Here is a 24,412-nt window from a genome sequence, read left to right as displayed (position 1 = left end):
TTTCGCGGTTTTGCAAGTGGCTCGATTGTTACACCTCCTGTCCATCAGTATTTTCTTGATATATCGCAATTAAAGGTTTCACGTCATTTTATTACTCAAAAGATATGTAAACAGCGCTTTTGGCCATCTCATCTACAATTTCGTTTCCTGCAATGCTTTTATGTTCGGGTACCCAATAGATGTGCAGTCATCTGCTTGCGGGCAGTCTCTCTATGGCTTTCCTGCTCTGGAACGCGTAACTCTTGTAAAATATTCCAACAAAACTTGACCATATATTATTTTCCAGTTTGGTTCATCTGTCAGTTGCTTACCTGTATCAGGCTTAAATGTATGACATTTGAATGAGAACATGCACTGGGTATAAGGGGTGCAACTACTCCCGAACTTGGAACTATCTATAATAGCCTTATTCAATTAACACAATATAGATGTGATAAGGGACTTAAACAACAATAGATGCGCTTCAAAATTACAAACACTCAGCATTTCAAGTGTAACACAGGCTATAAAACTGGATGTCTAACGATTCATAGTTTCTTTATGTCAACTAAACTTAAGCTGTAAAGTACGCGACTAGTGACAAGTGAGTGAGTGACAAGTGATATATTTTGCGTTTTATAATAATAAATAGTGAAGAAAAAAATAGCAAAGGCTTGTGATCAAAATGGTGAACAACGATATGTACAATGAGGATGAGCTGAACGCGCCAGATTGGTTAAATAAGGATTTTTTTGAAAAAGTGCTTAAAAATGTGGAAAATAAAAGTACGAAGGTGAAACATTTTTTTTTTTCTCAACTTCATGAGACATTTAATATTTTCATCATTTCATCATCAGGTAACAGATCTGGTACTCACGCCGGGTACATTGAAAAACGACCACTATGCGAGTGTTCTCTTTCGCGCCAAAGTCAGTTACACTGTGGGGACACAGCCAGCGCAGGAGAAAGTAAATTCGTACATTATAAAAACTGAACCATTCGTAGAGGGCCAAAAGAAGGATTTAGTTGGTGATTTGCATTTATTTCAAACGGAAATTCGTATGTATACGGAAGTGCTGCCCTTATAATTGAGGGAGTGCTGAGGCACTATGGCGACGATACAGTTTTGGGACCAAAGTGAGTTTCGAGTGGTGCGAAGTGTTTGGTGGAAAATGCAAACAAATCACTATTGTAATGTGTGTTTTCAAATATCTCTACTGATTGATGGATGTTGTGAAAATCTTGGCATATCTGTGCAAAATGCTTTCCATGTGAAAAGTATTAATTTTTCTTTTCCACTTCTTCAAGACTTATCCACTGCAGTGACACCTCCCCCTCATTTGTGGTTTTCGAAGATTTGACACAACAAGGTTACACTACGCTTGGTTTTCGCCACATAAATTCGGACGAAATAAAAAAAGCGTTGCTGAAGCTAGCAAAGTTGCACGCGATCAGCTACAAGTTGAGTCAAGAGGTGAGCGACGCGTCATTTGAAGTATATTTTAAAATTATCGATGAAAAAAAATAAAAACTTTAACGGATCGTAAACTGGTTTCGAATGTGTGTATGTGTATGTAGATGTATATGTGTTCATATTTTTGATGCGATTTAAAAATTGTTGAACGATATCTATAAAATATATTACAGCGCACGCTCGATAACGTGAACTAATTCAAATCAAGGCAGTTCACGTTAACAAAAGTGTTCACGTTTTGGAATGCCCAAAAATACTTAGTAAATATATTTTTTCACTTTCAAATTCACATTTTATTCTTGTTTTCGGTACATATTAATTGAAAATTAAGTCATACGATGGTTTTGTTTAAAAACATCAGTCATCTTTTTTTGTATCTTCTGTTTTTCTAAAACTTGAAGCACAGCTTTCTCCCTTAACCGTCTTAGGACACTCATATCATTTTGATCGACATCTTCATGACCAGCCCATATTAACGCCTTGTTGAAATTTCAACTGCTTTAGTCGGCTTAATTTCCTTCAGTTGCTCTGATACGCTGTCATCATCGGATTCGTCGTCTTGTTGTTGATCGTCATCTGCATTGCCCTCCTCGATATCTTCGTTCCATTCATGAATGGCTGGTAAGGTGAATTCAATCTGAAATTTTCAATAAAAAAAAGTTTTTTCAATAACCCACATACATATCTTTGAGCATATCTGCCAACACGAACGAACCTTAGGATTTAAACTACTAAGAAAATCGAGGGTGTTGCTCATCAAGGTGCGAAGTTCAGCTTCCATTTTTCTTTTAACACCGCAAACGGAACATTATCATCGGGATCATCATTGTTTACCGCAAAATTTAAATACTGTTCCAGCACTTAGCTAATGTAGCTTCACCAACACGAAACCAAGCCGCATCCAAAAGTTTTATAGCTGTTTTTAAGTTAATTTTTTTCAAAGACTCGAGCAAATCAGACTTTGTCGCTGCTTTTGAAGCAAGAAGACTGTTTCTGTAATGCAACTTAGTGATTTTCATTGCATTCTGATCCATCGGTTGAATGAGGGGAGTAACGTTTGGTGGCATAAACATTGCCGAAATTTGCCCATTCTCCGTTGTTAGTTCAGCTTCATTTGGGTGAGAAGGAGCGTTGTCGATTAGGAGGAGACCTTTAATTGGTAAGGCTTTCTCCTTTAAAAACGATGCAACCTTAAAAAACAACCAGTTAATCTTAAAAATCGGGCAAAACTTAAAGGGAATATTCACCTGTGGAACAAATGACTGATGAAACCATTGCTTGAAAATAGCCGACGTCATCCAGGCGGATTTCGAGCTCTTATAGTCGGTGGGACACTGAAAGTTTTTAAAACAGCGTGGATTCTTCGCCTTTCCAATTACCAAAAGCTTAAGCTTGTGGGATCCAGTGGCGTTTGAACAGCATAAAAACGTGATTCGCTGCTTCTCGGACTTTACCCCTGGGTCTCTCTTCGCCAAACTTGACGCGTACGTTTTCTCTGTCAAAAGTCTCCAGAATAACCCCGACTCATCAGCATTATATAACTGTTCGTTGCACAACTATTGGGAGGTTGAATTAGTTTTAAAGGTTTTTTTCGAAGATTTGGGGCTTTATTGTGAAAAAACGGTACAAAATATTTTATTCGAAGTATTGGCCATCGCTAGCTACAACTTTCGCCCATCTTTCGGGCAATTTCCGGATGCCGTTTCTCCAAAATTCTGGCCGCTGCTTGGCTATCCATGACTCAACCCATATTTTGGTAGCCTCGTACGAGGAGAACCGCTGGTCCGCCAAATCGAGACTCATATGCCGGAACAAATGATAATCGGAGGGAGCTATGTCTGGACTATACGGCGGGTGGGGTAACACTTCCCAGCCAAGCGTTCCAAGGTATTTTTTGACAGGTTGAGCAACATGCGGCCGAGCGTTGTCATGTTACAAAATAACCTTGTCGTGCCTTTTTACCGTTTCCGGCCGTTTTTCTTTCAATGCTCGGCTTAAACGCATCAATTGCAGTCGGTAACGATCCCCCGTGATTGTTTCGCCCGGTTGGAGCAGCTCAAAATATACGACGCCGACCTGATCCCACCAAATGCAGAGCATGATTTTCTTGCCGTGAATATTCTGCTTGGCCGTCGACGTTGATGCGTGGCCGGGCAAACCCCATGATTTTTTGCGTTTTGGGTTATCGTAGTGGATCCATTTTTCGTCGCCAGTCACCACCCGATGCAAAAAACCCTTCCGATTTTGTCGCTCGATCAGCAATTCGCACGTAAAAAGTCGCCGTTCGACGTCGCGCAGCTTCAACTCGTACGGGACCCAATGTCCTTGCTTTTGGATCATTCCCATCGCTTTTAGACACTTGCAATGATTCAGCAAGCTCTTCTTGGGTTTGGCACGAGTCCTCGTTTACCAATTCCCCCAATTCCGCGTCCTCGAACTTTTTGGGCTGGCCAAGACGCTCCTTGTCTTCGGTGTGAAAATCACCACTTTTGAATCGTCGAAACCAGTACTCACATGTTGAAATCGACGGAGTATTGAAGCAGAAAAGCAAAGCTTCCCGCAAATTGCGTTTCGACGGCACGAAAGTTGACATACTCGGAGTACGAAAACACTGCGTTGTTTATACTTCAGCGAAATGACAGATACTGATAAACAAAGCCTAGGGATGAGGCTTTGTCATGAATATATATTCAGTATTGTCAACGTGATAAAGTGATAAATAGCGCCATCTGTGTGTCACCTTTAAAACTAATTCAACCTCCCAATATTATTCGACCATTTTAGCTGTAAGTTTTTCTTTAAACGGATCCACTATCTGAGGTTGTGAAGACAGTTTTTCACCTAATATTCTTGGTTGAAGCGCGGTGTTTGGTTTTCTCCAAACGCAGGACTTCCCATCAGACCTAAAAAGGTTGCTTTCATCCGCAAAAACAACGGACTTCTAGAACGAAATGTCTTTGTTCAAATGTTCTCTACAAAACTTTGATCTACGAGCATTAATCAACGGCTTATTTCGGGAGGTCGGCGGCCGCTGTAGCCGAATGGATTGGTGCGTGACTACCATTCGGAATTCACAGAGAGAACGTCGGTTCAAATTTCGGTGAAACGCCAAAAAAACAAAAAAAAGAAAAACATTTTTCTAATAGCGGTCACCCCTCGGCATGCAATGGCAAACCTCCGAGTGTACTTCTGCCATGAAAAAGCTCCTCATAAAAAATGTCTGCCGTTCGGAGTCGGCTAGGAACTGTAGGTCCCTCCATTTGTGGAACAACATCAAGACGCACAACACAAATAGGAGGAGGAGCTCGGCCAAACACCAAAAAAGGGTGTACGCGCCAATTATATATAAGTACATGTATAATTTTTGATCATTTTATTTTTTTTTTTCGTCACACTTTACAAAATCGCGAAAAATAAATGAACGGTTCTGCGGAAACGCCATCTTCTGTATTTAATTTGCCTTGTCATATAGCAAAGCGACTTATTGGAAAAATTTAGCAATTTTTCTTTTTTTTATTTTAATAATTTTTTATCAAAGCATATGAACAAATAAAACTCAATAATTAATTGTTACTTCCACCTTCTAGAAAACAAACATCTTTGCTGGCATGGACAAGGGTTCCATGAATTCTGTGGATCCAGAAAGCTTTAACTTTATCAAGAATGCCACTAAATTAATGAAAGAGGTCTTAAGCGAACATGCCGATCTTCGCAAATTCGTACCACACATTGAGTCCGTCGAACATATATTTCTATCCCGTACCATCGATATGTTTAATGAGAACCGAGATGGTAGACTTGATGGTATTTGTGTACTAAATCATGGCGATTTTCATGCAAAAAATATAATGGTGCAAAATGTGGATGGCAAACTGAAAGATCTCATGCTGGTAAGCGTTGATAAATTACAATTTTTCTAATCAAACAACATTTTTATCCACTCCACTCCACACCTCACTCCAGCTCGACTATCAGATTAGCATATTTGGTTCGCCAGCTATTGATCTACACTATGCCTTCATCATGATGTTCAGTCCCGAAATGCGACGAGAACAATTTGACGAATTGTTGTATTATTACATAACGAATTTCCAGGAGACTCTACGCAGAACAGAGTACAAGGGACGTATTCCGACCAATGTGGAATTTCGACAAGAACTGCAGAAGCGCAGATATTGGGGTAAGTGAGGAATCAAATTAACAGTGGAAAGACCGGAAAAGAGATGACATGTGAGGTGTGTTTAAAAAGTATCGCGAATTTTGTGTTTTTTCAAAAATTATTTATTTATTCTTAAATATCTATTTTGTCCCCTTCAAATTAATCCCTGTGAGATATTACACGTGTGCCAACGTTTTTTCCAATCTTCGAAGCACTTAAAAAAATAATTTTTTTTTTCTTGTTCAGCTCCTCCTTCGATGCCGTCTTTATCTCGTCAATCGTAGCGTAGCGTCGTCCTTTCATAGGCCTCTTCAATTTCAGGAACAAGAACAAGTCACAGAGGGCTAGATCTGGGGAATACGGCGGCTGTGGCATCATTAGTGTGTTGCGTGCAAGCAAGCCCCCCGGGAGAAAAGCTCCTCATAAAAATCCATCTGTCCTTCAGAGGCATCGTAACATCACGTTTGTAGAAAGCATCAAGACGCACAATGGCGTCAAAGAGGGTTATGGCAGCGAATCGTGCATACTACGCTAACATACATACAAGTAAATCTCCTGAAACCAAGATTCCTCTCTCACGTAGGTGGAAACGCGCCATTTATTAATTGCTCATTCACACACATGAATCTTGCAGACGAGGAATGCCTAAGAATATTTCGTAAATTATTTGGTCAAATACGCGAAAAAGATTTTTTTTTTTTTGGTGGGTGAGGTAAGGTTCTAAATGCCCCCGCACTTACAGCAATGCCCCCGCACAATGCCCCGTCGTCTACTGAGTCGTGTGTGTCTTTTGAGAAGACTTCCTTCCCGGAACTACTTTCTGCATTAGTTCGGGAGGGCTCAGAACGACGTCCATGATATGGACCAATTATAGCCAGCTTCGTGCTATTGGCTCGTCTTCTTATGTCTCTGTCCGTGAGGATACGCATTGTTGTAATATACTTCGTCGAATTCTATCTTTTTGCTCCGTAATACGCCTTCAACGTATCTTTTAACCGCATTCCAGTTCAAGCCATCTGCCGATCACCTTGTCCCCAATCTGCTCCCTTAGTGAATCTCTTTCCACGAGCCATCTGTCGCAATTAAAAAACATGTGTTCGACGTCATCGGTCGGTGCTTCGCAGTATATGCACCTGGGGTCACTTTTCTTAGCCATTCGGTATAGGTATTTCCGAAAGTATACGTGACCCGAGAGGAACTGAGTCATGAAATAGCCCACTTTCCCGAAGTTCCTATAAACCTATTTACCTATTGTAGGAATGAACTACAAGCCTTTATGCTCAAGACCCCGTGACAGACCAAAAACAACTTGACTGCATAACATCACCGAGGACCTGAAAAAATTAATCATAAAAAACTTGAAATCTCTAGCGCTGGATCGTGTTGAATGGGGGAAGATTGCTAAGTCAGCTAAAGCCCACAGCGGGCTGTAACGCTAATAGATGATAATGAATGACTCTGTTTAAGATCCAAACTCAAAAAACTGTCAACAAGACACAATTCACAAGATTTTTAGTACAAGAAATTGACTATCGGTATTAGAGTGTGCAATTGGGATGGAACGCACACAATCGCACAAATTTAGGAGCTGCGGCGTCCGGCACTCGAATTGTAACTAATTGAAAAGGCCATAAATTTAGTTTGGAAAATTACTTTTATTCAATTCAAAGCAAAAAATATTTTAAAATAATACAAAATTAAGAATCAATGTACTTTTGCGAAATGACCACCTTTTGCCTTGACTATGACCTTGAGATGGTCCAGAAACGAATCGCAAGCTGCCATGAATGTGACTTCCAGGTATTTTGGCCCCCTCGTGGACAATGACTTTTTTCAGCGCCTCGAGAATGGTGAATCTTTTAGTTCGGCCTTGCTCTCCAACATGGCCCAAAGAGAATAGTCCATCCGATTCGCGTCTGGTGAATTTGGTAGCCATTGTGTGGACGTTATGTAATTCGGAAAGTTGTTGTTTAGCCATTCTTTGTTCACTAGAGCTTTGTGAGACGGTGCCAAGTCCAGTTGAAACGTCTTCACGGCATCAAAGCAACCTGCAGAATACTTTCACGATAAAGATGAAAATGATTGGAGAGCGTCCATCTGCAGTTACAGCGGCCCAAACCTGATGGGCAATCGATGACTCAAATTCTCGTATGAACGGTCGGTCAAGTAAACGCTATCGTTTTGGGAGTTTACGAAATGCTCAATTTGCAAAATTTTCTCGTCGGAAAACACAATGTTTGGAAATCGACCGCTTTCGGCCAAGCGAAGCAACTTCTTCGTTCTCTCAAGTCTGACTTGTTGCTGCTTTGGTGTGAGATCATGCGCCTTGTAAGGTCAAGCCTTGAGATCATTTTTCAGTATGCGGCAGATACTACAGTCAGATATTTTCAGTGTTTTCGCCATTTGATGACCACCTCCTCGACGTTTCGCGATGCTACCAGTTTCATTGTAACAAGTAATGGTGTGCCTATTCTAAGTGATATAATTGAACGTGTAACTAGGGGCCCATTTTCCTCTTAATTGGAAGCTTTCGAGTAATCTCATAAAACCCTATCACAAATGGTTTCGCAGCCGATTGCAAAAACGATTTTTAACGAAGGAAAATTCGCAATATATGAAGCTGGAAATATAAATTTAGTTTCAAATGTTATATTTTAATTCTTTTCACACAATTTTTCAATAGCTTTCCATTTAGAATTACTCATGAAAACTTTTTTATTCGCAGGACTCTTTTTACTCTTATCCTTTTTGGTATTCAACTATACGTTTGCTGATGAAAAAGGCGATATTGCCAAAGTAGTTGAAAATGAGGAGACACAGAAGAACACACTACGAGATCCAAAGCTGCTGAATGAGCTAAGAGAGCTGTTGCCAAGATTTTTATACAACGGCTACTTTGAGTATTAAAATTATAAAAAAGTAATTCCCAGCTCCAGAATTATTATGAATTCTATTAAATTGTAATAGGACTATGAATAAGTTCGTGCGGTTTTACAACAGATGGCGTAACTTGATTATTATTCCATCGATCCACATTTCCAAACATTCATTGGAGAGCTACTGTCGTAAGGCACAAACGTCAGTATAAGTTTTTTATTTGAAGCGTAAACAACAATATTTTTACCACACTTGAAAATGTCGAATTTCGTGCCAAATAATGTGTTTTTGCGGGGAATTCTTCTTCATTATTTTAATATGAAGAAAAAAGCAGCCGAAAGTCATCGTATCTTGGTGGAAGTTTATGGTGAGCATGCTCTATCTGAGCGAACGTGCCAGAAGTGGTTTGCACGCTTTAAAAGTGGTGATTTTGGCTTGGAAGACGAAGAACGCGAGGGTGCGCCGCCAAAGTTCATGGATACCGAATTGGAGGAATTGCTCGATCAAGATCCGGCTCAAACGCAAGAAGAGGTTGCAAAAACTTTGGGAGTTGATCAATCAACCATTTCCAAACGTTTAAAAGCCATGGGAATGATCCGAAAGGTAGGCCATTGGGTGCCGTATGAATTGAAGCCAAGAGACGTTGAACGCCGTTTTATGGCATGCGAACAACTGCTTCAACGGCACAAAAGAAAGGGTTTTTTGCATCGAATTGTGACTGGCGATGAAAAGTGGGTCCATTACGACAATCCAAAACGTCGGGCAACGTATGGATACCCTGGCCATGCTTCAACATCGACGTCGGCGCAGAATATTCATGGCCTGAAGGTTATGCTGTGTATCTGGTGGGACCAGCTGGGTGTTGTGTATTATGAGCTACTGAAACCGAATGAAACGATTACGGGGGATGTCTACCGACGACAATTGATGCGTTTGAGCCGAGCACTGCGAGAAAAACGGCCGCAATACGCCGATAGACACGACAAAGTTATTTTGCAACATGACAATGCTCGGCCACATGTTGCACAAGTGGTCAAAACATACTTAGAAACGCTCAAATGGGATGTCCTACCCCACCCGCCGTATAGTCCAGACCTTGCGCCATCCGATTACTATCTCTTCCGATCGATGCAACATGGCCTGGCTGACCAGCACTTCCGTAATTACGATGAAGTCAAAAAATGGATCGATTCGTGGATTGCGGCAAAACCGACCGAATTTTTCACAAAGGGAATCCGTGAATTGCCAGAAAGATGGGAAAAAGTAGTAGTAAGCGATGGACAATATTTTGAATATTAAATTTGTAACCATTTTACGTCAATAAAGTTTCAAATTTCAAAAAAACCGCACGAACTTATTCATAGTCCTATTATTACACGTCAATTATTGCTGTTGTTGTTAATAGTGCTATGGTTGTGCTTGGAAGTGTTAAAAATTTGGATTTATTTACCAAATAAAATCGTGAAAGAATGAAGACAAACTGAAACGAAGCTTAAATATTTGGTACACAGTGATTTTTTTATAATAAGAGGCAAATGAGATTCCGAATTTAGCCACTCCATTAAATTTAACCCTTTGGGGACGAGTGTCGTCATATAGCCGCCCAACCTGTTTTGCCGTTCCGGTCGCGTGTCGGCATATAGCCGCCCATATTAGTTGGTAGCCGCAAGGCTCGCGACTTCTGTCGTTCTGAGCGATAAGATACGCATAGGTATAGTAAAAGAGTCACGTTTTCATTCAAAGACATTAGGGCCATTAGCGATGAAGTAGCGATAATGTAAACTTACAATGTGAGACGACGGTAGAGTCAAAACGAATTTCAGTTCTTCGATTCAGTTTCTCAGTGTCACTGCTATAGGAACCGGCAGGCTTTTTGTATGTTTTATTTATCTTTTCCTACGCACGAAGGCAAAGCGATCTAGAGATGATACGTTAGATCAGTGGTCGCCAACCCGTCGATCGCGAGCTACCGGTAGCTCGCGCTGCTCACGTTGCGAAAAATCCAAAAGTCTGAAAATCATACCAGTATTAGCAAATTTCAGAAATTTTCATAATAAATAGATAAACAGCGGCAACACTGCGGTAAGCGATTTCGCGCCGACAAACACGACGCGAAGTCGCGTCTCCGTTCTAGGATCGGCTGGAACCGATTAGCGTGTTCGAGAATTTTTTGGCTTTATATATACTGAACGGCATTATCAACGTTCTGCGTGCAGCGGTTGGGTTAGAGTTCGAAACATTATGGCAAGCAGTATTAAGAGGGCGAAGACATACCATTTCCATTCGGAATGGGAAGAACAATACTTCTTCACAGAAGTTAAAGGCAAAAGTGTTTGTTTGTTATGTAATACATCTGTGTCAGTTCCTAAAAAAGGAAATATTGAGAGGCATCATAAAGCTGTACATTCGAATTTTGAGAAGGCATTCCCGTTAAATTCTGCCACCAGAAAAGAAAAACTTAAATGTTTTCAAAAATCCAGTTAATTGGACAACAGTCAATATTTTTGAAAACAATCGACAAAAATAAGGCTGCAACTGAAGCATCTTATCGTGTTTCCCAGATAATTGCACAAAAGAAAAAACCTTATGAAGACGGGGAATTCATAAAACAAACATTTTTGGAAGCTGCAGATTCTTTATTCGCCAACTTTAGAAATAAAGGCGAAATAGTGTCTGCTATAAAATCTATGCAACTTTCTGCTAATACAGTGATGAGGCGAGTAGAAGTAATGAGCAATGATATTTTTTTACAGCTAAGAAGTGACTTAGATAACTGTATTTATTTTTCACTGCAACTGGATGAATCAACAGATGTAGTTGACACCTCACAGATGGCCATATTTGTCAGGATGGTTTTTAGTGATTTTACAATTAAAGAAGATCTTTTGAAGTTCATTCCACTCAAAGGACATACTACTGGGCTAGAGCTGTTTTCTCATTTAAAAAATCTCATCTCTTCTGAGAAAATTCCAATATCAAAAATGGTAGGCCTGACAACTGACGGTGCTCCAGCTATGGTGGGTTGTGATAAGGGGCTCGTGGCGCTATGTCATAAGGTTGCAAGTTTTCCACAATTTCTTAGTTACCACTGTATTATACATCAGCAAGCATTATGTGGAAATTTTCTAAACTTGAACAACGTTATGAAACTGGTGGTGAAAATTGTGAACAAGATTAGAGCTCAAGCGTTACAAAGAAGATTATTTAAAACCTTGGCTGATGAAATTGACTGTCAATACGGAGAGCTACTTCTTCACTCTGAAGTGCGATGGTTAAGCAGAGGACGAGTGCTCAAACGTTTCAATGATGTGCTGCCTGCTATATTCCAATTTTTCAAAGAACGCGATGAAACGATTCCTGAACTGGAAAATTCGACTTGGCTCAGAGAATTTGGTTTTCTTGTGGACATTACAGAGAAATTAAATGAGCTTAACTTGCAGCTTCAAGGCAGGGATAACGAAATAGCGGAAATGATTTCTGATATAAATGCATTTATTACAAAACTTGAATTTTGGGAACAAAACCTAAAAAACCGCGATACTAAGCATTTTCCTATTCTTTCCGAAAAGATATCCAAAAATTTATTAGAGCCCTATGACAGTAAATATCATATGGAAATAGTTTCTAACTTGAAGGAAAACTTCAAAAATCGTTTCAAGGATTTCAGCAAAATTGCTTTAGTGACGCAATTTGTTGTTTCACCCTTCATGGACATTGATATACAACAGTTTGCAACTTGTGTTATTTAGCGAAGACATTGCTGCGGCAGAAATGGAACTGATTGCTTTTCAAAGAGACTTGACTTTAAAATCTTTAGGTTCAAATACAAAATGTATATGGACTTTAGTAAGTAAAGATAAGTATTCAGTTTTATGTCGTGTTGCGTTGAAAGTGAAAGCGTTATTCAGTTCAACTTATTTGTGTGAATCTTCTTTTTCCAATATGAAATATATTAAAAAAAAGAGGTTGTTTGTAAAGCCGGTTTACTGACGATAGTTTAACGTGATAACGTCATAAGAAAATACTGATTGAATGGTTGCATTTTTCAAAAGAAAATTTTAATTTTATTTGTTTGATAGATATTTTGTATGGATATAGAGAATGAGTTAACATTAACATAACATAACATAACATAACATAACATAACATAACATAACATAACATAACATAACATAACATAACATAACATAACATAACATAACATAACATAACATAACATAACACAACATAACATAACATAACATAACATAACATAACATAACATAATATAACATAACATAACATAACATAACATAACATAACATAACATAACATAACATAACATAACATAACATAACATAACATAACATAACATAACATAACATAACATAACATAACATAACATAACATAACATAGCATAACTTAACATAACATAACATAACATAACATAACATAACATAACATAACATAACATAACACAACATAACATAACATAACATAACATAACATAACATTCCATAACATAACATAACATAACATAACATTTTATACCCATATTGTACATACACGTCCGAAGGTTACCCGGGTCTACGTTTTGACCTATATCTTGAGACCCTATCTACCAATAGGTATTCAAACTATACGGAAATCATCTTCAATACCTACTTAACAATGTGTCTAAGTTTGGTTTAATTCGGTTCAAAAACACGGCGGGTCCACGTTTTGGCATATATTTCCAGACCCTAGTCATCAAAAGGTATGAAAATTACCCCGTATTAAAGCACTTATCAACAGCTTTCATTTGATATCCATATTGTACAAACACATTCTAGGGTCCACGTTTTGGTCTCTATCTCGAGACCCTAGTCACGGAGCGGATGGAAATATTCTGAACTAAAGCATTCACCAACAGCTTCCATTTGATACCCATATTGTACATACACATCCGAAGGTTACCCGGGTCCACGTTTTGACCTATATCTCGAGACCCTGTCTACCAATAGGTATCCAAACTATACGGAAACCATCTTCAATACCGCCTTAACAATGTGTGTAAGTTTGGTTTAATTCGGTGCAAAGACACGGCGGGTCCACGTTTTGGCATATATTTCCAGACCCTAGTCATCAATAGGTATGAAAATTACCCCGTATTAAAGCACTTGTCAACAGCTTTCATTTGATACCCATATTGTACATACACAGCCAAAGGTTACCCGGGTCCATGTTTTGACCTATATCTCGAGACCCCAGTCACGGAGCGGCATGAAAAATACTCTGTACTAAAGCATTCACCAACAGCTTCCATTTGATACCCATATTGTACATACACATCCGAAGGTTACCCGGGTCCACGTTTTGACCTATATCTCGAGCCCTATTTCCAAAATAAAATATAATCCATGTTACTCGTGGAGGATGTAGCTTCCGAATGGTGAAAGAATTTGCAGTTCATTCAATGCAATGAGCAAGGTAACACTAAAGAGCAAGGTAACACTAAAGAACAAGGTAACACTAATGAGCATGGTAACGACACATTTTTTCGTGCGTGCAGCCTGTTAAATCGAATTATAAGACGTTATCACGTCAATAAATACCGCAATCGGCTTACAGATATACATTTGCATAACTGTATTCGAATGACTGTATCAAATTATACTGCAAATATTAAAAAAAATATCGATGAGTCAGAATGTCAACCTTCTCATTAAATATGCTCCTTTTATCTGCCCATATTTTATTTATATAATAATGTACTATTACTGTTTTGTTGTTTTTTTAAGTCGCTTGTGATTTGCCATTATGACTGCCAAAAATTTTGTTACGATTGATAGGTGTGAACATGGATGTAGTTATGCATAAGTCACAAGTTTATTAGTAAAATAAATACATGTATTGTATGCCGAATACAACTGTGTATTATTTAATTTATGTTGGCTTGTGCAAGTAGCTCGCTGTTTATTTCGAAATCTTGAAAGTAGCTCAACACATTGAAAAGGTTGGCGAACACTGCGTTAGATAGTGACAGTTCTGACGAATATTACTTTGAATCTGATAAGATGGCACTACTTCGTCAAGTGGAAGTGAAACCCGTGCACTAAGGAATCCACTCAGGCATTTCAACATTAGCAGTGATAGCAGTTTGTTTATAATTATTTTTCGATTTTATGAAAAATTTGTCCTATGTTAAATAAAGCCTTAGTTTTTATAACATTCAACGTACAGTAGTTTCTGTTTTTATGCGCTTTTGAAATAGTGCGGTTTTTAAAAAAGTTTAAATTTTTTTGTTTATTTATTGTACTTGTTGCCCAGTCTAGCCCCATTGTGTTTGCTTAGCTTGTCTTTGCTGTTTTGCCGTAGCTGATCTTCTATTATTGTTGTTAATTTTAATTCTAAGTATGTATGCATATTGTACAGTTATTTTTGCTTGCTTGTTGCATTGCTTGCATGTTTTTTGAAAGAATGAAGATTATTAATCAATTGGCTGCTTAAAGAAATGGACGAGTCTTTGAGTTATCAGCTGTTTTTGTATAAGTAAACGTGTTTTATATTAAAAAAAAAATGCTTCTTTATCATTCACAATTTAATTTAAATTTTAAAGGTTATTTAACCCTGCTCACAAATAAATGTTCAACAAAAAAGAAAAAAGGAATAGAAATGCAATTTCCCTAGAAACTAAAATTTTAATTTTGGACCGCTTAAAAGCAGGCGAGCGTTATGCATCTGTAAGGAGACATTTTAAATTTGGTGAATCTGCTATAAGAGCAATTAAGAAGAATGAGGCCGCAATAAGGGCATCGGTAATTAGTGGAACAGAGTTGAATGCTAAAAAAGCGTCGTATTCAAGAGGCACTACAAAAGAAAGATTAGAGAAAATGTTATTAATTTGGTTGGAAGGTTTAAAGCAGAAGATAATCCCCACAAATAGCCAACTAATTAAAGAACGAGCACTTCGATTGTATGAGCAGCTGAAAAATTCGGAGTCCACTATTTCCTCCAGCGATAACAACATAGCAGAGATCTCAGCCAGTACAGGATGGTAAGCTGGGTTTTTAAAGCCTAATGCATTTCATAACGTAAAGATAACCGGTGAAATTGCATCAGCGGATGATGAGGGAGCTAAAAGTTTTCCAAAAAAGTTGCTCAAAATTATTGAAGATGGAGGATACAGCCCAGATCAAGTCTTTAATGCCGACGTGACTGGGCTATTTTGAAAAAAGATGCCTAGTCGTACCTATATTGCTAAATCTGAAAAATCTGCAAGCGGTTTTAAAGCAGCAAAAGATAGAGTCACCTTCTTATTTTGCAGCAATGCATACGAGGATCGGATATTAAAACCTTTAGTTGTAAATCGATCACTAAAACCTCGATCGCTGAAGGGCAAAGACATGGCAAAACTTCCTATTCATTGGATGGCCAACAAAAAAGCGTGGGTGACTACTCAAATTTTCACAGAATGGTTTAATCGATATTTTGTGCCGGAAGTTAAAAAATATTTGGTAGATAAAGGTGTCGAGTTCAAAGTGATTTTGCTTATCGATAACGCGCCAGGTCATCCGCATATAGAACATGCCAATGTCGAGATAGTGTTTCTCCCACCAAAAACAACCAGCATTTTGCAACCATTGGACCAGGGCATTATCTGCAATTTTAAAAAACATTATGTAAAGTTGACATTTCAGCACATTTTGGACAAGATAGAGAATGAAGAGATAACCGTTACGGATGCCTGAAAGAAATTTTCGATTTTGGACTGCATAAATCATGCTGGCTTCGCAGTTAAAGCTATAAAACCACAAACTTTAAATACTTGCTGGAAAACGGTTTGGCCAGAAGGCGATCAAAGGGGAAGTCTATCAGAAGAAATATCAATATCAGAAATTATATCTTTAGGTCATGAAATTGGTGGAGAGGGGTTTCAAACATTATGCAACGAAGATATTGATGAGCTACTTTTGGACCCAGCGCTAAATGATGAAGACTTAATGGAAAACATTGCTGGTGATTCTGGAAAAGACATCGAATCGGAAGATGAAATAACACCATTTACGTCAAATGTGAATCGAAAAGGAATTCAGACATGCAGCGAAATAGAAAATTATTATCTAACCAATGATCCAGATACCTAGCGGGCCTTGAAATTCCAACGTGAACTTAATTTATACATCTATCATCAGATCTATCGGGAATTGTATAAACAAGATTCTAAACCAGCTAAGCAAAAACTCATCAGAGATTACATCACAAATGCTAACCCTACAAGTCTAGAACCGCTTGAATCAGCATCTAGATCAGACGTGTGCATTTCCTCAAGTGACGAAAGTGATTTTACGCCAAATCCTAAACGAATGCGCAACATGCGGGTATTGTCTGATTCTATTACTGACGATGTAAATTTATTTTTCGATTCTGACGTTTCTTAAATAAAGATATATTTTCCAAAACACAATTTTTTGTTTATGCGATTTTATTTAATTATTTCAGATTCATGCGGTCTATGGAACGTATCTATAGTTATAATATGGGACTAGTACCCTTTTTTTATGCGATTTTATTACATTATTTCTTGCGGGACGTATATACCGCGTAAAAACAGAATCTACTGTATTTATTTTCATTAATGCGCACTCCAATGCCTCTATTCCTCAGCGACACTCGCCAGTCGAGCGGCTCCGACGCCAAAGGGTTGCTTAACGATTTCGATACAATGGGCAGTAGATAAGATAACCAGCTGATAAAAAGAAGTCCACGTCCACGGACGAATTAAGTGGCGAATAAAGTTGAATAGCAGTAAACAAACAAACAATTTTTGTTTGCTGTCGTTAAACTAAGTATTATAATTATTTCACAAATTCTCGAAATTGTTAGGGCGAAGAAAGGAAGAGAAGATATTTTCAACCTTGAGGACAATGAAGCGGCATTCAGTTAACAGAATATTTTAAGGAAAGCATACAAGTTCATATAAAAAATCATGTCTTCAATATGGAAAATCCAATTAATTATTGGATTTAAGTTTGAACTCTATTTTGTATAACTTTTCTCTTCTTGGCCTCTATATTCTATGAGCGTATTTCCAAAAGCCATTGTACGACTGCTCACGTAATAAATCTAGGAAGAGTCAACAAATATGTAGCTATGTATGCACACTAACTGTTTATAACTAATAACAATATTATCATTGAGATGATGGATGCCAATGTCTGGCAACTGCTGTCAATTATTTTGATTTAATTGCAAGCATAGATTTTGCCGTGTTTGTTAGCTTCTAAGTATTCAGATATATATACATTCATATATACATACATACATACAGAGATATGGAATAATATTATGTATGACGTGGATGATTTTCTAATGACTTTTAAGCCGTCTCACACCTCTGTATGTATGTGTGTATGTGCGTACGTGCACACAATGGGAAACATTCACATTTATAAAGGGCGGTTAAGTTTCAAGGGCCGGTGTTGATTTTGAATAAAATATAATGGTTTTAAGAAATTATTGCCATTTCTCTTTTTTATGATAATATTGGTATGGCTCAATTACGTATGAGACAAAATATTGTCCAAATAACCGCCGCGGCCTCAGCGGCACACCTCCATCCGATGGTCCAAATTTTCGATGACGCTGAAGCATAATTGAGATTCTATGCCGATAATGTGCCGAATTATCTTATCCTTTAGCTCTTGAATTATTTCTGGCTTATCGACGTACACTCTTTCTTTCAAATAACACCAAAGATAGAAACGATGTCGTTGACGCTTAGGTGTGGTTAACATTCAACATCGGCCCTTGAAATTTAGCCACCCTTTATTATAATCAAAAATTAAAAATCCAAGTTCCAAGTAAATAATGAAAAATTTAAGGCTAAAAATAAAAGTTTAAATTTCAAATTAATAGAACCTAAAATTTAAATAGAAGAACCCAAAATCTGCTCAAGTCTTAATATAAAACCTCACACCTTGAAGCTTAAATCTAATACGAAAAAGCAAAAACACAATTCAAATCAGGATTAAAAACTAAAAGTTAGAAGCAAAAAATTTTACTAAAAAATTTAAGAATTCAAAATTCTAAAGTCACAAATATTAATAAATAAAAAATTTTAAATTTCAAATTTTAAATGAAAAACTTAAAATTGAAAATTCCGAACTAAAAATTTTAAATTTAAATTAAATCTTAGAGTTTTCAAATTTGAAAAAGAAATTTATTAAATTAAAAATTAAATTGAAAATCAGGTACAGAAAATGGAAATATGGGTAATAAATCAACACTCCACCTAATTACTGTGAACTCACTTGCATTCTAGTAGCCACTCAATCTAGCGCTGTCCTTAAGGAGTTATATACACTCGTAAGGCTGAAAAATCACGTTTTTTTTTTGAGAATTTTTTACAAAGAACGATTTTATTAAACAAATTCAATTTTTAATTATTCAAATAATGTCTACTTTAAAGTTAATTATAGCACGTAATGTTAGTGAAAATATTGAAGTGCACGGCTCCTGCAGGTGATCTCCCAAGCGTCCTCCAAAAAAAAGCGTTCGGCGGTGGACACAATATCTCCGGTTTGAATTATCTGAAATCGAAAAACCAATTAGATTCTTTTTGTGGATAGATAAAGCTAGGTATCGAAGGAATAGTCAAAATTTTAATTTCTGATAAAATGGCGGCTATAGGAAAAAAAATCGAATTTTCTACAAAAATTTTCGCGAATAATTGCCAAAAAAAATAGAAAAAAATCATCAGAGTTCTTATTCCTACGATTAATACCTGGTGAATATATCTGAGAAGGTTGTGTTAAAATTTCAAAACGATCGGTTCAGCCGTTTTTGATAAATCGTGTCCACCAACTTCGAAAACACGGTTTTAAGAAAAACGCGTTTAAAGTTTGAAAACCACTCTACATAGCGTAATGGAACAACACTTGAACTCTCGACAGAAGCGAACTATTTTGGCGTTAGTCTTGACAAAACGCTTACGTGGAACTCCCATATTGAGAGAGTTACTTCAAAAGCCACAAGGGCATTCTTTGCCTGTACAAGGCTTTTTGGTAAGACATGAGGACTAAGCCCTAGAATGACCTTCTGGACATTCACCACAATTGTAAAACCCATAGTCACTTATGCATCCTTAGCATGGTGGCCCAAGGTCAAGCAAAGAAAGGCGGCAAACGAATTAAGCAAACTGCATCGCCTGGTATGTGTTGGTATTACAAGGGCTATGAAAACATGTCCCACGGATGCATTGGGTGTGCTCCTGAACATACCACCGCTTCCAATTCTAATTGAAAGGGAAGCTCGCTCGAGTGCCTTAAGACTAAAAGGTATATCTGAACTTAAAAGTGGGGATATGAAAGGACATTTAAAGATCTTAGAAGACTTCTTACATAGTCCCATTCTTCATAGGGATGATATACTATCACCCAAACCAATACTCTTCAGGAACTTCCAAGTTATAATCAATGAACGAACAGACTGGAGAACTAACTCTATCACTTTCAAACCTGGCTCCCAGCTATGGTTTACTGATGGGTCCAAATTGGAAAATGGTAGAACAGGGGCAGGAATCAATGGGCCCAAATTCAAAAAATCGATTCCGAAGGGATCCTACCCAACAATATTCCAGGCAGAAATACATGCTATTGAAATATGTGTGAGAGAATGCCTTAGAAGGAAAATGAGAGGTACTCACATCTACATACCTTCAGATAGCCAAGCGGCTCTAAAAGCCCTTCTATCAACAACTATCACCTCTAAATTGGTAAACGATTGCCTAAACCTCCTAAACACGTTAGGAAACCTCAACACAGTAACACTATGTTGGATTCCGGGACATGAAGGTCATGAGGGAAATGAAATGGCTGACGACCTTGCAAAACAAGGAGCAAATATGCAACTTACTGGTCCTGAGCCTTTCTGTGGACTGACAAAAGGCCACATTAATGAATTCCTTAGGAAATAGAAGGAAAGAAAACTTGCCGCACACTGGCTAAACTGTGCCGGTCAGCGCCAAGCCAAACTATTCCTAAGTCCCAACAAAGGAATATCTGACAAACTTCTCTCACTAAGCAGAGGAGATCTGCATCTTTTAACCGGATACCTTACAGGTCACTTCAGCCTGAGATACCATCTAAATAATATTGGTCTATCCGAGACCAATGTCTGCCGCTTTTGCGAAATGGGCATAGAAAGCTCAGAACATGTGCTTTGTGAATGTCCTGCGTTGGGCAGACAAAGACTTCACCACCTTGGTGGTATCGTAGTATCTCCATGCAATCTTTGGAACAACAAACCCAAAACTGTGCTAAAATTTCTAAAAAGCCTAAAACTCTAGGGTTACAAAATAGGCCTTTCACAATAGATCAGCTCTGGTCGCAGTGCGTAATGGCCTTCTAATAATAATAATAACTTGATTATTATTCCATCGATCCACATTTCCAAACATTCATTGGAGAGCTACTGTCGTAAGGCACAAACGTCAGTATAAGTTTTTTATTTGAAGCGTAAACAACAATATTTTTACCACACTTGAAAATGTCGAATTTCGTGCCAAATAATGTGTTTTTGCGGGGAATTCTTCTTCATTATTTTAATATGAAGAAAAAAGCAGCCGAAAGTCATCGTATCTTGGTGGAAGTTTATGGTGAGCATGCTCTATCTGAGCGAACGTGCCAGAAGTGGTTTGCACGCTTTAAAAGTGGTGATTTTGGCTTGGAAGACGAAGAACGCGAGGGTGCGCCGCCAAAGTTCATGGATACCGAATTGGAGGAATTGCTCGATCAAGATCCGGCTCAAACGCAAGAAGAGGTTGCAAAAACTTTGGGAGTTGATCAATCAACCATTTCCAAACGTTTAAAAGCCATGGGAATGATCCGAAAGGTAGGCCATTGGGTGCCGTATGAATTGAAGCCAAGAGACGTTGAACGCCGTTTTATGGCATGCGAACAACTGCTTCAACGGCACAAAAGAAAGGGTTTTTTGCATCGAATTGTGACTGGCGATGAAAAGTGGGTCCATTACGACAATCCAAAACGTCGGGCAACGTATGGATACCCTGGCCATGCTTCAACATCGACGTCGGCGCAGAATATTCATGGCCTGAAGGTTATGCTGTGTATCTGGTGGGACCAGCTGGGTGTTGTGTATTATGAGCTACTGAAACCGAATGAAACGATTACGGGGGATGTCTACCGACGACAATTGATGCGTTTGAGCCGAGCACTGCGAGAAAAACGGCCGCAATACGCCGATAGACACGACAAAGTTATTTTGCAACATGACAATGCTCGGCCACATGTTGCACAAGTGGTCAAAACATACTTAGAAACGCTCAAATGGGATGTCCTACCCCACCCGCCGTATAGTCCAGACCTTGCGCCATCCGATTACTATCTCTTCCGATCGATGCAACATGGCCTGGCTGACCAGCACTTCCGTAATTACGATGAAGTCAAAAAATGGATCGATTCGTGGATTGCGGCAAAACCGACCGAATTTTTCACAAAGGGAATCCGTGAATTGCCAGAAAGATGGGAAAAAGTAGTAGTAAGCGATGGACAATATTTTGAATATTAAATTTGTAACCATTTTACGTCAATAAAGTTTCAAATTTCGAAAAAAACCGCACGAACTTATTCATAGTCCTATTACATAGCGTAAAAATTCTCTGAAACGCCTTTTAAAATTTGCGTGTAACTTCGAAAATATTCACCGGAACGATATTAAATTTGTTGTGTGCATTCTTAAATATATGTACATTAAGAAAATAAAATAAAAACAAAAACGATTTTTTGAAAATTTTAAATGTAACCTTAACACCCGTCATTTCACCCTCACTCGCCATAGCTCTAAATCGTTGATAGTTGGTATTTCTTCCATCTGTATGTGTACCTTTAAAAGTTACTCTTTACTCCAGTTGCATGTGGGGGCTTACATCAAATCTCGCTAACGCTCCAAAGTCTCTCATTATTTCTCACTTTAACTATTTCGAATTACATGAATTACATAGCAAAACCACCGTTTGCACAGCCTGCACGAACCACTAACAATTACCTCGTTGCTCTCAGTAAGAGAACAAACTAATTGCAGGGCTTGTTGGAATTAAGTGTAAACAGCTGCTGCAGTAATAAATATTTTATTTAAATTAATATTTTATTTAAATACACAAATGCTTAATTGGATGCAATTTTTCTATCGCTCGTGCGTTCCATTTAATTGAACTTCAATTCTCATTGAGCACTAGCAATAGCTGGAGCAATGGAATGCAATCATTCGAACCGTTGCAGTTCAATCGTTTGGGGAAATTTAGTAGGAAAATTAAATGGTTTCGAAATTTCCCTGCAATTGAAGTAAACTGTGAATAGCGATTGAAGAGGACTCACAGAATTTAGCGAAATTAGTACGTAACTATTTTTATAGATTTTTTTACGAATAAAATTGTAAAGCATCGCTAAGTAGCTAATCGCTAAACTGTTATTTACTTATTTAATACCGAATGATAGTGAAACTCTTTACGAAAACGAAATGGAGTTGTTAAGTTTGAAGGTTGGTATTTCGAAATTACTGCCTTCCAACAGTTTTTCCTGTTTGTATATATATATATATATATTATATGTTTGTATGTTAGAAAAGTCACTGTGATTGAGAAAAAATTAAATAAATTAAAATAAATCAAATTGTGAAATAAAAATTTAAGTCCCGTATACATCACTACATATTATAAAACAAAGTCGCTTTTTCTGTCCCTATGTCCCCTTATACGCTTAAATCTTTAAAACTACGCAATGGATTTTGATGCGGTTTTTTTCTAAAGATAGACTGATTGAAGAGGAAGGTGTATATCTATATAATATATAAAGGGGGCGTGGCAATCGGTCAAAATGTGGCAAAAAAACATACATTTTTTGTTTTCACGGCCATAAATCATAAACGAATCAACCAATTAAAATGAAACTTTCTTGAAGTTTAACTTTGAAATATTTACTTTCATTCTGTATCAAAAAAAATCATTGATTTATTTGTTATTTAACCAAAATTGTTTAAACAAAAGCAGCTCTTTTTCCAAAAAAAGCTGTTTGTGTGTTTGTTCGCTGTGAACCGAATGAAGCAACAGGCGTTAAGCGATAACCTCACCACACCTCATTAATGTTGAATTACATCGTATGGAGACGTATGTATGTATGTATTTACGAATCGCTCGCATTATTTCATTTCGAACGTATGTACATATATGTATCTATGTATGTACTGAATTCCATGTAATTATATGCACATACAATTTTACAGCGAAATAAAACGCTATTTTCACGTTCTATATTAGTAAATCGCACATAATTAAAATACAGTTTTTGAATAGTTTTTATTGATTCGGAGCGCGTTTAGTTTGCTATCGATTCCATACAATAACATTTTTTGTCATTTACTTTTTACGACAACTAATAGCTTATTTTCGAAGCGATTTCAACAAATAGGTACAACATTAATCCTTATCCAATTAAATACCTTAAATACATTGTTGTTTTCATATAGATCTATGTATATGGCTCTTTACAGCATATAATTAAAAAAAATTGCGTTAGCTGTTGCGTCATCCGGCATTGCCGCTCCTCTTTTGGAAAGAGGCCGAACCACACATTCTACAATCAAGCACCCGCTGAAAATCGCCACCGATGATGATAACAGCGTCTGTAGTGTTTCTAGACAGAGCAATACAGGAAAATTGATGCGTGACTGCTCATTAATAGTCTGGGACGAAGCTACCATGTCAAACAAGACGTCTGTGGAAGCACTGGATAGGACAATGCGCGATTTGCGCAACAAAAATGCACCTATGGGTGGATGTACAATTCTGTTCTCAGGAGATTTCCGTCAAATCCTACCAGTTGTGACTCGAGGAACACGTGCTGACGAAATAAATGCTTCGCTAAAAAGATCCCACCTTTAGTCGTAT

The 24,412-nt window shown here is 37.8% G+C and overlaps 1 pseudogene; it reads left to right on the top strand.

Moving 5' to 3' along the window:
- Positions 1-573: 573 nt before the first annotated feature.
- On the top strand, positions 574-8,612 carry LOC128863344 (uncharacterized; annotated as a pseudogene).
- The last annotated feature ends 15,800 nt before the right edge of the window (positions 8,613-24,412 follow it).

The sequence above is a fragment of the Anastrepha ludens genome, chromosome 2, assembly GCF_028408465.1.
Source record: "Anastrepha ludens isolate Willacy chromosome 2, idAnaLude1.1, whole genome shotgun sequence".
NCBI lineage: Eukaryota > Metazoa > Arthropoda > Insecta > Diptera > Tephritidae > Anastrepha > Anastrepha ludens.
This window is presented reverse-complemented; position numbering and strand designations above follow the sequence as displayed.